The sequence below is a fragment of the Marmota flaviventris genome, chromosome 10, assembly GCF_047511675.1.
Source record: "Marmota flaviventris isolate mMarFla1 chromosome 10, mMarFla1.hap1, whole genome shotgun sequence".
NCBI classification, from domain to species: domain Eukaryota; kingdom Metazoa; phylum Chordata; class Mammalia; order Rodentia; family Sciuridae; genus Marmota; species Marmota flaviventris.
This window is the reverse complement of record NC_092507.1, coordinates 20,235,948-20,249,891: the sequence shown is the minus strand read 5'-3', so window position 1 is coordinate 20,249,891 and position 13,944 is coordinate 20,235,948. Positions and strand designations below refer to the sequence as shown.

The window sequence follows — 13,944 nt, the reverse complement described above, 5'->3', positions numbered from 1 at the left end:
GTTTATACACCTGAATATAGAATCAGAGATGAGGAAAAAGTTCTTGGAGCCAAGATTGGAATTTTGGCCCAGAAGGCAGGAGGAGGAAGAGGAGAAGAACATTTATGGTACTCCTACTGTATGCCAAACCTTGGTTAGGCATATATTGTTGTTTAATTTTTACAACTTCCCTTGAGAGTTTGGACATAAGGAAATTAAGTTTCAGAGAACCCGAGTGACTTGCCCAGGGCCTCTGGTAATGTGTAGTTTACCGATGTGATGGTGTTTCCTCTGGCAATCACTGGGTAAGGGGTAAGTCACTGCCTACTTATAATGTTTGCATTGTCACAAACATAGGGAGAGTTCTGGTCCCAGACATTTAATTTGACTTCTGGCATGGAGAGACAGGCAGGGTCTTGATCTCTGGTTGGTTAATTGTAAATCCATCCCCTTTGTTGAGTATGTGAGTTGGAAAAGTCTAAATTGTAAAATTCTAAATTTTAAAAGTCACTTTGAAGTGTGTCAGAACTTCAGGGGGCTCAGTTTGAATTCTGATTGGGTGTCCTGCAGAAGAAAGTATACAGACTTAAGTTTTGATTCAGGGTGGTGCCAGCCCAGTGTCTTTTTCTCCTCCCTAAGAAGGCCACATTTCCTTGCCATTTATTAGGTCAGATTTCATTGGATTCTGTGGGGTGAAAGCTCAACAGCCTAGCCCTGATGAATCTTTTTTTTTTTTTTTTGGTGCTGGGGTTTGAATCCAGGGCTTTGTGCCTGCAAGGCAAGCACTCTACCAACTGAGTTACATCCCCAGCCCGCTCTGATGAATCTTAATGTTTTTTTCTATTATCTGACTTCTAGATGCGAGAGAGGACTGTGGACTTGGTAGGCAGTAGTTGGGTACCGTAAATTGCAGCTCTTAATTTTTCTAAACATCAGAATTTTGGATTAATCAAAAGGGTAGGTTCTGCTGTGGGTATTGTTCTGAGATGTCAATGGTGGAAGAAAATTGGAGGAGGAAGTTGCTAAGAAAAGGGCGTTTCTTAGTAGTGGAGCCAATATGTATTTTCTTTGTTTGAAATTCTAAAACCAGAAAAGCAGCAACTTAAGGAGGAAGGAAGGAAAGAACTATGAAACTCTTCTTCCTGTTCAAAGATTTTTAAGAGCTGTTCTTACCTCTATTCATGTTCGAGGCTCTGCTTTCACAGAAAAAGTCCATTGTAATTTGTTAGACATTTGTAAATTATCTTCCACAGGGAAATAATTTTAAATCTTAGACTCTGATATAATTTTTTTCTTTTTGTGGTACTGGGGATTGAACCCAGGGCTTGATGAGTGCTAGGCAAGCACTCTGCCCCTGAGCTACATCCCCATACCTCTGATATAAATTTTTGAGAAATCAGAACATTTTACTGAGAAAGTTATTTATCACCGAAGATTCATTTTCTCAACATAGTTAAAATTTTCAATCTTTAGCTCTAGTTTTTTGGGGGGTGGGTACTGGGTATTGAACTCAGGGGCACTCGGCCACTGAGTCGCATCCCCAGCCCTATTTTTTTGTATTTTATTTAGAGGTAGGGTATCACTGAGTTGCTTAGCACTTTGCTTTTGCTGAGGCTGGCTTTGAACTCGAGATCCTTCTGCCTCAGCCTCCTGGGCTGCTGGGATTACAGGGGTGTACCACCGAGCCCGGCTAATCTTTAGCTCTGTTTTAACTGTGATTTAAATCAGTGGATTTCAACCTAAGAGGAATTGATTTAGATTTCAGAAGATGCAAATATCACCATCACCTGAAAATAGTGTGTGTGTGTGTGTTTATTTTTTGTGGTGCTGGGGATTGAACCCAGGGCCTTGTGCATATGAGGCAGGCACTGTACCAACTGAGCTATATCCCAGCCCCACGTGTTTGTTTGTTTGTTTGTTTTTAATATTTTTAGTTGTAGACAAAATAACTTTATTTATTTGTTTATATGTGGTGCTTGCCTGACAAGTATAGGCAAGCACTCTACCACTCTGAGGTACAACCCCAGCCGACATGTTTGTTTTTTGACAATTATTTAAAGTCTTTTTATCTGGGTGAGCCCAGTACCTTGGGAGGCAGGAGGATTGTGAATTCAAAACCAGTCTCAGTAGCTTGGTGAGACACTAAGCAACTCAGTGAGACCCTGTCTCTAAATAAAATGTAAAAAAGAGCTGGTAATGTGGTTAAGTGCCCCTGGGTTCAATCCCTGGTACAAAAAAAGAAAAAAGAAAAATTTTTAATGCTTTCTTTTCCAGGATTGTGTTTAATAGTTGTTAAGACATTAGGTTTGCTGCATGTCAAGATCTATATTCATTCTCAGTATTAGTTATATTTTTTATATAAGATGATTTTGTCTTAATTGGTATACTGGTCCATGGTATGTTATTCAAAGCCCATGAGGAGAAAAAAAAAAAAAAAAAAATCTTAGGACCAGATGTGTTTCTGAATTTAGAAATTTTGGAGATTTTAGTAAACAAATGTGGAATATATACTGTATGTTATGTAACACCCCAGAGAGCTCTAGAGCAGCACCTTATACTCAAACACATTACTATTTTAGGAGTAAAATGTTTAAATGCTAAGTCTAACTGGGATAAATAAATAGGCTCATGTCATGTTTTGTCACCACATGAATAATAAAAAAGTTTTTTTCACAGCTTTTTGAATTTCGGAATCAAAGTGAAGGGATTGATTACTTCCATAGGTAAAGCTTATATGATGATGGAAATAATTAAAGGAAAAATATTGTATAACCATGTTAATTTCAAAGTCATGGGTCTTAAAAATAGTATTACATAGATTTTTTTTTTTTGTTTCTGTCATGTAAAATTATGACTTAAATTAAAATCTATCTGATGTGCATTTTTCCCTAACTATTAGCATTTATCCTTTTTTTTTTTTGGTGGTGCTGGGGATTTAACCCAGGGCCTTGTGCACTTGAGGCAAGACTCTACCAACTGAGCTATATCCCCAGCTCCTTTTTTTTTTTTAAATGATGCTGGGGATCAAACCCAGGGCCTCACATAGGCCAAGCAAGTTCTTTACCACTGATCTAGCCTTAAAATATACCTTTAGTGCTCTCACTAAAGAGTTGAGATGCTAAAATGACACCCTGTACCTCTTTTTTTGTGTGGTGCTAGGGATGGAACGGAGAGTCTTGTGCATATTATCACTGAGCTACATCCCCAGCCATCTCTACCTCTTTATAAACAGTAATTTTAGGGTCTTTGCTCATACTTTTTTGTATAAAAATTAAAGAGAATTTTACCTTTTTCTGTATGATTCAGATAAAAATTAATCAGGTGAGGATCTGTAGATTTATGTTTACAGATTTTTTTTCTTTTTTGTGGTATTAGGGATGCACTTGCTAAGAAGGTGCTTTACCACTAAGCTACATGCTACATCCCTGGCCCCTTTTCTTTCTTTTAGACAGGGTCTTGCTAAATTGCTCTCAAATTTGCAGTCCTCCTGCCTCAGCCTTTTGGGTAGCCGTAAATATAGTGTGTACCAGCAGAACTGGCTATGTTTGCAGACTTTAAAAAAAAAAAAAAAGAATTGTTTTTTGGTAGTTGTAGATGGACAAAATGTCTTTATTTTATTTGTTTATTTTTATGTGGTGCTGAGGATCGAACTCAGTGCCTCACACGTGCTGGGCAAGCACTCTGACACTGAGCTACAGCCCAAGCCCCTGTTTGCAGAATTTTAAAGCTGATTTTTTTTCCTTTCAAGGGGGTCCTTTAGATTGAGGTAATCACTACTAGATGGAATTTAGGTCAATTTTTTCTTTATTTTTAATTTATGAAGCTCCCATAATATGCACATCTTGCTAAGGAGTTTACTAATATATTTAATTTAGCAAAAAAAAATTACCATCTTATTTTATTTTATTTCATTTATTTATTTATTTATTTTGTGGTGCTGGGTATTGAACCCAGGGCCTTGTACATGTGAGGCAAGCACTCTACCAACTGAGCCTTATCTCCAGTCCTATTATCTTATTTTAAGTGTGTGCTGTATGAGACATTCATTTACTAACCATATGAATTTGGTTGTTTCTTTAAGTGGTCAAGGGCCTCCATGAGTATATTTTTCAGACTTAAGACACTCTTACCTTTTCTCAGACACTTCTACTGTAAAATGAGGTTGATTGGTATTGTTGGAGGATGGAGATTTATTTCTTCTGCTTAGAAGAAACCCTATGAGCTGGATTGTGGTGCATGCCTATAATTCCAGTGACTCGGGAGGCTGAGGTAGGAGGATTGCAAGTTCTAGGACAGTCTTGGCTATTTAGCAAGGCCTAAGCAACTTAGCAAGACCCTATCAAAAAATAAAAAGGACTGGGAATGTAACTCAGTGGTAAAGTGCCCTTGGGTTCAATCCCCAGTATGGGGGAGGCGGGGAAGAAGCAGTGGCAGCCCTGTGACAAAATGGATTTGAAGAAATCACACCGCCACTTGGTTTGAGGACCTCAATTCATCCTCTTACTTGGGGTGGCTCCTTAATTCCTGAGAATGGTAAACTTTACTGTCTGGGAGAGAGAAAGTCTGTGGAACAGTGTATCAGGAATTGCAGGTGGAGTAGATGTATGATTACACTAGGGAATAGGAACAATTCTTATCCAGACAACCCAGTTTCTTCTATTTCATAAGCACTGATAATATTGCAAAAGAATTACAAATTAGTGGACTAACATTTTATTATAAGTTACTCTGTTGTGAGTATGGGTAAATTTTGAAGAAAGATACTATTTCTTGAATTTCTTTGGTATTCTGTAATGCCTAAAGGCCAGGGCTTCAAACTTGTCTTCTATCAGAAATTTTCTTTAAAATGTGCATATCTGCCTGGTGTGCATGCCTGTAATCTCAGTGGCTCCAGAGGCTGAATCAGGGGGATCACGAGTTCGAGGCTAGCTTCAGCAATTTAACAAGGCCCTAAGTAACCTGTCTTAAAATAAAAGGAATAAAAAGGGCTTAGGAGGTAGTTCAGTGCTAAAGTGCCTCTGGGTTCAATCCCTAGTATCTAAAAATAAATAAATAAATAGATAAAATAAAAAATGTCCATATCTCCCATGGGAGCCCTGGCAATACATAGCAAGGGTTGAGAATCATTGACATAGCATATCATAAGCACTCAATAAATCTCCCCGCCATCCCCATGTGGTGCTGGGGATCAAACCTAAGGCATTACACACATGCTAGGCAAGTGCTGTACCCCTAAGCCATAACCTTAGCTCCTCACATATTTTTGATTAATTTGCTATTGTTCCTGACATGAGTTACTAGGGTAGAAGAGGACCCAGATTTTTTTTGTAAGCTAAAATAGCTTTCCAAAATATCTACACATCAAACGGTTGGCAGTACCCATAGTCAATTCACTGTTGGCTTCTTTGCCAGCATTACCACCCTCATTTTGTGACTAGGCAGGATTGGATGCAGTCTATTTCAACAGGTAACTGAAAGTTTTGTTTCCTTCTTGGTTGTTGGCCTTACTAGGTTTGACTAAGGACAACAACAGCTAAATTGGGAATAGGTAGAAATGCAGAGTTCTTGGGGATTTGGGTATAGGAGATAGACTGCTAGACACCAGTGATGCCAAAGGAAGTAATGGAAAATTGTAATTTGCCTGGATCTCTAACACAGCATAATACATGGAACATAAAATTGACACTGCGTAGCTGTATGTTGAGTAAAGAAATGGTTGGTTCCTTGTTTGGGAAGAGAAAAGTAACTATGAAGTAAGATGCTTTCTACTCATCCTTAGAGCTGGTGTAGAGGACTGTTCCCTGTTCCCTTCCCTAGGAAAAGTTGAATGTCTTTTATGTCTTCTTTGTTATGTCTTCTTTGTTAAAGCATTTATCAGACAGTCAAATCTGATATCAGACAAATTATGAAACTCCTGTACCTGACGAAACTCCTTAAGGGCAGGAGTATAATGTTCTTTTTTTTTTTTTTTTTTGAGGGGGGAGCAGAACCAGGGATTAAACTCAGGTGCACTCGACCAATGAGCCACACATCCTCAGCCCTATTTTGTATTTAGAGATAGGGTCTCACTGAGTTGTTGTTTAGTGCACCTCACTGTTGCTGAGGTTGTTGTGTTTGTATTAGCGATCCTCCTGTCTCAGTTTCCTGAGCCTCTGGGATTACAGGTGTGCACCATCGCTTCCAGCTGTTCTTTTTTTGTATGGCCAATGCACAACATGGGATGCAGACTTAGTAGATGCTAATAATGCTTAAATTATGACCTCGTTTTTTTTCTGTTTCATTGAATTGGCTTATCTTTATTTCTTTTCATGATCACACAGAAATATATAACCAGGATCTTAGTGTCTATCTGCTAGATGCCAGTAGCACTCACTCCCCTAATTGTGACATTCAAAATTGTCTCCAGATATTTTATGAACCCTGGGGGACAAAATTGCTTCCTTTTTAGAACCACTGTATTAACAGGGGTAAAGGTGATGGAGTAACAGAAATGAGTATGGATGTCCTCAGACATGTGTTCTCTTATATTCCTTCTGTCTGGTTATATAGTCTCTTGTCACTAACTCTGGATAAGAAAGGAAAATGAGGGAAATCAGAAAGTGACAAATTTAAAATAGTCCCATTATTTTCATGCTGTTCAAATTTTATTCATTTGAAATATATTAGAACAGTATAGATAGCTGAATTATTTATGCAGATCTATGTAAATTCAAATTCAATTTCTGTCACTGATTAAGATTAGATGACATAAAGAACTATTAGAAAAAAAAAGAACTATTAGAATATTACTACCTTGTGGGCTGAGGTTGTGGCTCAGTTGGAGAGCGCTTGCATAGCATGTGTGAGGCACTGGGTTTGATCCTCAGCACCATGTAAAAATAAATAAATAATATAAAATTATTATAAAAATAAGAGTATATTACCTTGTGCCAGGTGTAGTGGCACATGCCTGTGACCCCACAACATGGGAGGCTGAGGCAGGAGGATCACAAGTAATTATCTCAGAATAAAAAATAAAAAGAGCTGGGATATAGCTTACTTCTGGGATATAGTTCACTTCAATCCCCAGTGCCCCCTCTCCGCTTCCCCCCTTGAAAAAAAAGATTACTTTGTATGAAATACTCTTTCTCAGAAAAATTCATGGCTTAAAAGTTTAACACTTAAAGAATAACCAGTATTGCTTTTTAAAAAGAACTTGCCAAGATTTATCACAATTCATCTTTGCTAATTTTTGACTTTATGAATAAGATATGTCTTTTGATGTCCCTGAATAGATACTTTGTAATTCTAAAAACCATGTTTTACTAATTGACATGCTTTTTTAGTTCAGCGTTTTTTGTGTCGGGTAGATTGGTCAAGGCGATGGTCTTTTGGACATTCATAAATTAATGACAAGATATTAATGACATTTGGGAACTTCACTTTCTTTTGGCCAACTCTCTACAGCTTAATATAGTCATTCATGTCTTAGTCACCATTAAGGTGAAGTTGAATGAGTGTTATTTTCCTGTTCCATTTGAAGTTATGAATGGTATTCTAGAGAATTCAAATGTATAGTTATGAATAGTATCTCAGAATAGTTACCATTTATGCAAATGAAATACATTTCTTAACTTAGAAACCAAACAGAATTGAATTAGAAGAGAGAAGAATAGAACTAAGAATCATTGAATGCTTGCAGAGAAAATAATGTTCAGATATAGAAGTATCTCAGAAAAATTTGCTGTTCATTATGATTTCCAAACAAATAAACAGTTTTGAGATTGATAGGAGAGGGTATTAAACTTTGCTTGTGGTATTTCCTTTCAAGCTCTGTTTTTCTTTCCTGGTAAAATATGGAAGAATCTGAGATACATTCTTTTTTTTTCCCCCAGGGCTGAGGACTGAACTCAGGGCCTTGCACATACTAGGCAAGCGCTCTGCCACTGAGCTAAATCCCCAACCCTTGAGATACATTCTCTTAGTTGTAAGATTAATTTCAGTTGAGCAAAATTAAGTTCTTATTTTTAGAATATAGAAACCCTTTTGGGAAAGAGTAGTGTGATTCATTTTGTTCCAATTTGAATGCATGTGCACATACATGCTTATTACACACATGTATAATATGACTTGTGAAATTTAAATTTTGTAATCAGCATAGCCAAGTAACAGGATTAATTATTTTAAGTATTTAGAATTGAAACCCTTTGTTCTAGCAAGTACTCAGTTTAAAAAACCTTTTCTCATTTCAGGTCTTGAAATTAAGTGTATAGAAGGTCTTGGGCCATGTTCATACATATTCTCTTCCCTTCACAATTGGGAACTATGTAATCCTGGTATCAGAGGCATCTGGATTTATGAGAGATGGAAGACAAATTTTGCTTCTCTCTTCACTTTTAAAGTTCCATTATTCAATGGGTGATATTTTGCAAAGCACAGTGCTCCCACTTTAATATATATTATTACAATCAGTCCCCAGCACTTGAGATAAATTATGTTAGTAGCTATAGTTTATAAAATAAATTGATTTTGAAAGATTACCACAAAGTCATTCAATTGACAAGTGGCAGATTTTAGATAGAAACTTTTGTTATAATAAGATTTTTTTTTTTTTTAAATATTTATTTTTTAGTATTTGGCAGACACAACGTCTTTGTCTGTATGTGGTGCTGAGGATCGAACCCGGGCCGCACGCATGCCAGGCGAGCGCGCTACAGCTTGAGCCACATCCCCAGCCCCATAATAAGATTTTTTAAAACATTAAAGTTACATACAGTGAAATGCACAAAAATGCAAGTGTATAATTAGGTGTTTGGCAGATGTGTAGCTAACTGCCCAGTTGAGAGAGATTGTGCCAGGTGTGGTGGTGCATGCCTCCAGGCTGAGACAGGGGGATTGCAATTTTAAAGCCAGCCTCAGCAACTTAGCAAGACCCTGTTTCAAAATAAAAAATAAAAAAGGGGTGAGGATGTGACTTAGTGGATTCTATCCTTGGTGCCAGAGAGAGAAAGGAAGGGAGAGAGAGGGAGGGAAGGAGGGAGATGGGGATATAATTTCTTTCTTTTTTGTTTTTACACTGTGGATTGAACCCAGGGGCATTTTGCCACTGAACTACATCCCCAGTCCTTTTTTAATTTTTTATTGAGACTCAAGAAGTTGTTGAGGCTGACCTTGAATGTGTGATCCTTCTACCTCAGCCTCTCAAATGGCTGGGATTACAGGTATATGTTACCATGCCTAGCTAATAAGAGCTTTTTTTTTTTTTTTTTTAGAGAGAGAGAGAGAATTTTAATATTTATTTATTTTTTTTTTTTAGTTTTCGGCGGACACAACATCTTTGTATGTGGTGCTGGGATCGAACCCGGGCCGCACGCATGCCAGGCGAGCGCGCTACCGCTTGAGCCACATCCCCAGCCCCCAATAAGAGCATTTTTAAAAAAAAATATTTTTTTTTGTTGTAGATGGACACAATACCTTTCTTTATTTATTTTATGTGGTGCTGAGGATCAAATCCAGTGCCTCATACATGTGAGGCAAGCACTCTGACACTGAACCACAATCCCAACCCACAAGTGAGAGCATTTTTATAACTCTCCAAAGTTCCCTCATTCGCCTTTCCAGTCAGTCCTGCCTTTTTTTTTTTTTTTTAATAGGTAACCACCACTCTTTTTTTTTTAATATTTATTTTTTAATTGTAGTTGGACACAATACCTTTATTTCACTTATTTATTTTTATGTGGTGCTGAGGATCGAACCCAGGGTCTCGCACATGCAAGGTGAGTGCTCTACTGCTGAGCCACAACCCCAATCCTAGTAACCGCCACTCTTGATTTTGATTCCCACGTATTAATTTGCCTATTCTTGTTTTTCTTTGTGGACTGCATGTAAATGCTACCACACTTGGCTTAATTTCACCTGTTCCCCCTCACCCCGAGACTTTGGTACCAGATATTGAACCCAAGGGCGCTTAACCACTAAGCTACATTCCCCAGCCCTCTTTATTTTGAGACAGGGTCTCACTAAGTTGCCTAGGGGCCTTACTAAATTACTGAGTCTGGCTTAGAACTTACAGTCCTCTTGTGTCAGCTGCCGAATCACTAGAATTACAGGCATTCATCACTAGGTGTGGCCCTCAATTTCACCTATTCTTGAATCATATAGTATGTAACTATTTTGGATCTTTTTTTTTGTGTGTGTGTATGTGGTGCCAAGTATCAAACCCAGGGCTTTGTGCATGCGAGGAAAGCACTCTACCAGCTGAGCTATATCCCCAGCCCCTGACTTTTTCTGTTCAGCAAAAAGTTCCTGAGATTCAGCCATGTTAATGTGTGAATCCGTATAAATTGAAGTCGTTTTTTTTTTTTTTTTTTTTTGCAGTACAGGGAATTGAACCCAGGGCCTCACATGTACTAGGCAAGTGCTCTACCACTGAGCTACTACAATCCCCACCCCAGTATCCATCACCCTACCAGGGATTGAACCTAGGGGTGTCTGACCACTGAGCCACATCCTCAGCCCTTTTTTAGAAGAGGATACTGGGAATTGAACTCAGGGGCACTCAACCACTGAGCTATATCCCCAGCCCTATTTTGTATTTTATTTAGAGACAGGGTCTCATTGAGTTCTTAGTGCCTCACTTTTGCTGAGGCTGGCTGTGAACTCTCGATCCTCCTGCCTCAACCTCCTGAGCCACTAGGATTACAGGCGTGCATCACTGCACCCAGCTCAGTCCTTTTTTTTTTTTTTAAACATTTTTTATTATTTTGAGACAGGGTCTCACTACTAAGTCCTTAGGGCCTCTCTAAATTGCTGAGGCTGGCCTTGAACTTGTGATCCTCCTGCCTCAGCGTCCCAAATGCTGGGATTACAAGTGTGTATCACTGTGCCCAACTCCACTTTATTAATTGTAGATGAACACTATACCTTTATTTATTTTTTATGTGGTGCTGAGGATCGAACCCAGTGCTTCATATTTGCTAGGCAAGTGCTCTACCACTGAGCTATATCCCCAGCCCTCCACATCCATTTTTAACTTTGGTATTTGTTTGTAATTTATTTCCCATCTCTAATATTTATTTAAGAATCTTATTGAAATTACAAAAGTAATACATGCTCATTGCAACAAATTACACAAGCAGAAGTGAATAAAGAGTGAAACTTAAATTTATTTTTGTTTCTGCCTTTTTCCAATTATGGAAATAAAGAGTGCTATTTGTAAAAGAAAAAAAAATTGCTCAATTCAGATAATACCAAGCAGAGAAAAAAGAATCACCTTTACATCCTACCAGTTAACTTTTTTTTTTTTTTTTGGTGCTGGGGATTAAATCCTGAGGGTGCTCTACCACTGACCTACTTCCCCAGCCCTTTTTATTTTCTATTTTGAGATGGGGTCTTGCTGAGTTGCTGAGGGTCTCACTAAATTGCCCAGGCTGGCCTCACATTTGCCTTCCTCCTGCGTCAGCCTTCTGAATTGCTGGGATCACAGCGTGCACCACTGTGCTCTGTACTAATTAATATTTTTTAAAGAATTTTTTTAAGAGAGGGGGAGAAAGAGAGAGAGAGAATTTTTTAATATTTATTTTTTAGTTTTCAGCGGACACATCTTTGTTTGTATGTGGTGCTGAGGATCGAACCCGGGCCGCACGCATGCCAGGCGAGCGCGCTACCGCTTGAGCCACATCCCCAGCCCCTAATTAATATTTTTGATGCATTTTCTCTTTCTCTGAACTTTGTTTATCACAGGTAAGACCACAGTATAAGGATTTTTAGGTTTCTCTTTTTACATTAACTTTATTATATCCTTATTTATCAGTTCTTGTTATTTCCATGTTCATGCTTGGACTGTCTAGCTGCCTGTAACTTTGGCTGACTTGGATGCATCAGGCAACATTTGTGAATGCTTATTCTATATCACCTCCCTCATTGTTACATACCCATCAACCAACATTTCTCAACAAAGGCAGTATTGCTATGTTTAAAGAGTATAGATTCTGACTATGTGTAGTGGTGCTTACCTATAATCTTAGCAACTGGGAAATTAAAAGGGCTGGGGTGTAGCACAGTGGTAAAACACCCCTGCATTCATTCCCTAGTACTTAAAAAAAAAAAAAAATTCAGAGTATAGATTCTGGCTGGGCATGGTGGCATCCCCCTGTAATCCTAGCAACTCTGGAAACTGTTTGAAGTTTGAAAATAAATAAAAAGGACAGGAGATGTAGCTAGTGGTAGAGCATCTCTGAATTCAATCCCCAGTACCACCAGAAAAGAAAAAAACAAGTATAGGTTCTAGAGTCATTCTCCATCTGGAGAATGGAGACCTATAGTCTCCCTTACACTACCTCTGAAGCCTTGGATAAATGATGCAACTCTTTTAGCTTTGGTTTTCTCATCTGAAAATTGGGTATCTCATTTTACTGTCAAATGCAGAGTATATCTTAGAGGAGTTATTGGGAGGATTAAATGATATTGTTAATTAGTTCAGTGTTCAATGATGCTCCATAATAGTTATTTTAAATTTAAAAATGGTAACTGAGTATGGTGGTATGTACCTTTAATCTCAGCTGTTTGTGAGACTGAGGCAGAAGGGTTGCAAGTTCAAGGCTAGTCTGGAAAACTTAGGGAGACCCTTTCTCTAAATAAAATAAAAAGGTCTGGGGATATAACTCAGTGGTAGAGTGATTGCCTAACAAGTGTGAGACCCTGGGTTCAACTGCCAGAATAGCAAAAAGAAAGAGAGAGAGAAAGAGGGTGGGTGGGTGGGCATATTTGGTCAGATACATTATCTAGTCCAGATTCTATGTCTTTTCCTTTTCTTTTCTGTGGATTGAACCTAGGGACAGTCTACCACTGGGTTACATCCCTAGTCTCCTGAACTTTTATTTTATTTTTTAATTGTTGAGACAGGTCTTGTTAAGTTCCTAAGGCTGGCCTTGAATTTATGATCCTCCTGTCTCACCCTCCTAAATTGTTGAGATTACAGGTGTGTGCCACTGTGCCTGGCTTATTTTTAAAAATTTTTTTGGTGGTACTGGGGATTGAACCCAGGGCCTTGCATGCTAGGCAAGCGTCTACCACTGAGCTACATCTTCAGCCCCACCTTTTTGGGGGGTACCAGGGATTGAATCCAGAGGCATTCAACCTTTGAGCGATATCCCCAACCCTTTTTGTTTTTTATTTTGAAATAGGGTCTTGCTATGTTGCTTAGAGGGCCTTGCTAAGCTTCTGAGGCTAGCTTTGAACTTGTGATCTTCCCACCTCAGCCTCCCAAGCTCCTATGATTACAGATGTGTGCCACTGTGTATCCCCCGTTTTTTAAATGGTGAAAAAAATGTTTATTTTCAGTTACACAGCTGGATTCAGTTTAGATAATCCCAGTTTTGTTTTGTGTTTTTATTTATTTTGTTTTATTTTTATGTGGTGCCAGGGAACAAAGAACTTGCTAGGCAAGTGCTCTACCACTGAGCCACAACATGGCTCAGATGATCCCAGTTTTGTTGATAACACCCAAAGCATCGCAGTCAGGAGCCAGATGAACATATGCCTTCTTCTCTCCATCAGGCCTGACTGAGGTGTTAACCTTGGCCACCTTAATGTCATACAGTTTCTTTAAAGCCTGTTTGATCTGGTGCTTTTTGGCCTTGAAGTCCACAGTGAACACATATGTTTTTGTCTTTTGTCTTCATGTCAGACTCAGTGGTTAAGGGAATTCATGATGGCATAGTGGTCAAGCTTGTTTGTTTGAGGGTCACTCTTCCAAAGATATTTGGGCTGCCTCCTGAAGCACAGTGTCTTGAGCCCCAGAAGTGGGTGACATGGAGGTTTGTTTGTATTTTTTTTTGGCTACGGATGCCTTTCAGTAATGCTTTCTTGGCCTTCCAAGCCTTTGTTCTGAGTTTGGCTTTGACTTTGGGATAGCCAGGAACTCCCTTCTTCATCTTTAGCACCATTTTGGTTAAAAGACAGAATTCTACTTATAGCCTTCTTTTG

At 38.6% G+C, this 13,944-nt stretch overlaps 1 protein-coding gene across 1 annotated transcript in view; it reads left to right on the top strand.

The window, feature by feature from the left end:
• The window catches only part of Wasf2 (WASP family member 2), a 73,838-nt gene that overhangs the window by 855 nt on the left and 59,039 nt on the right, over window positions 1–13,944 (top strand). The window lies entirely within an intron of this gene.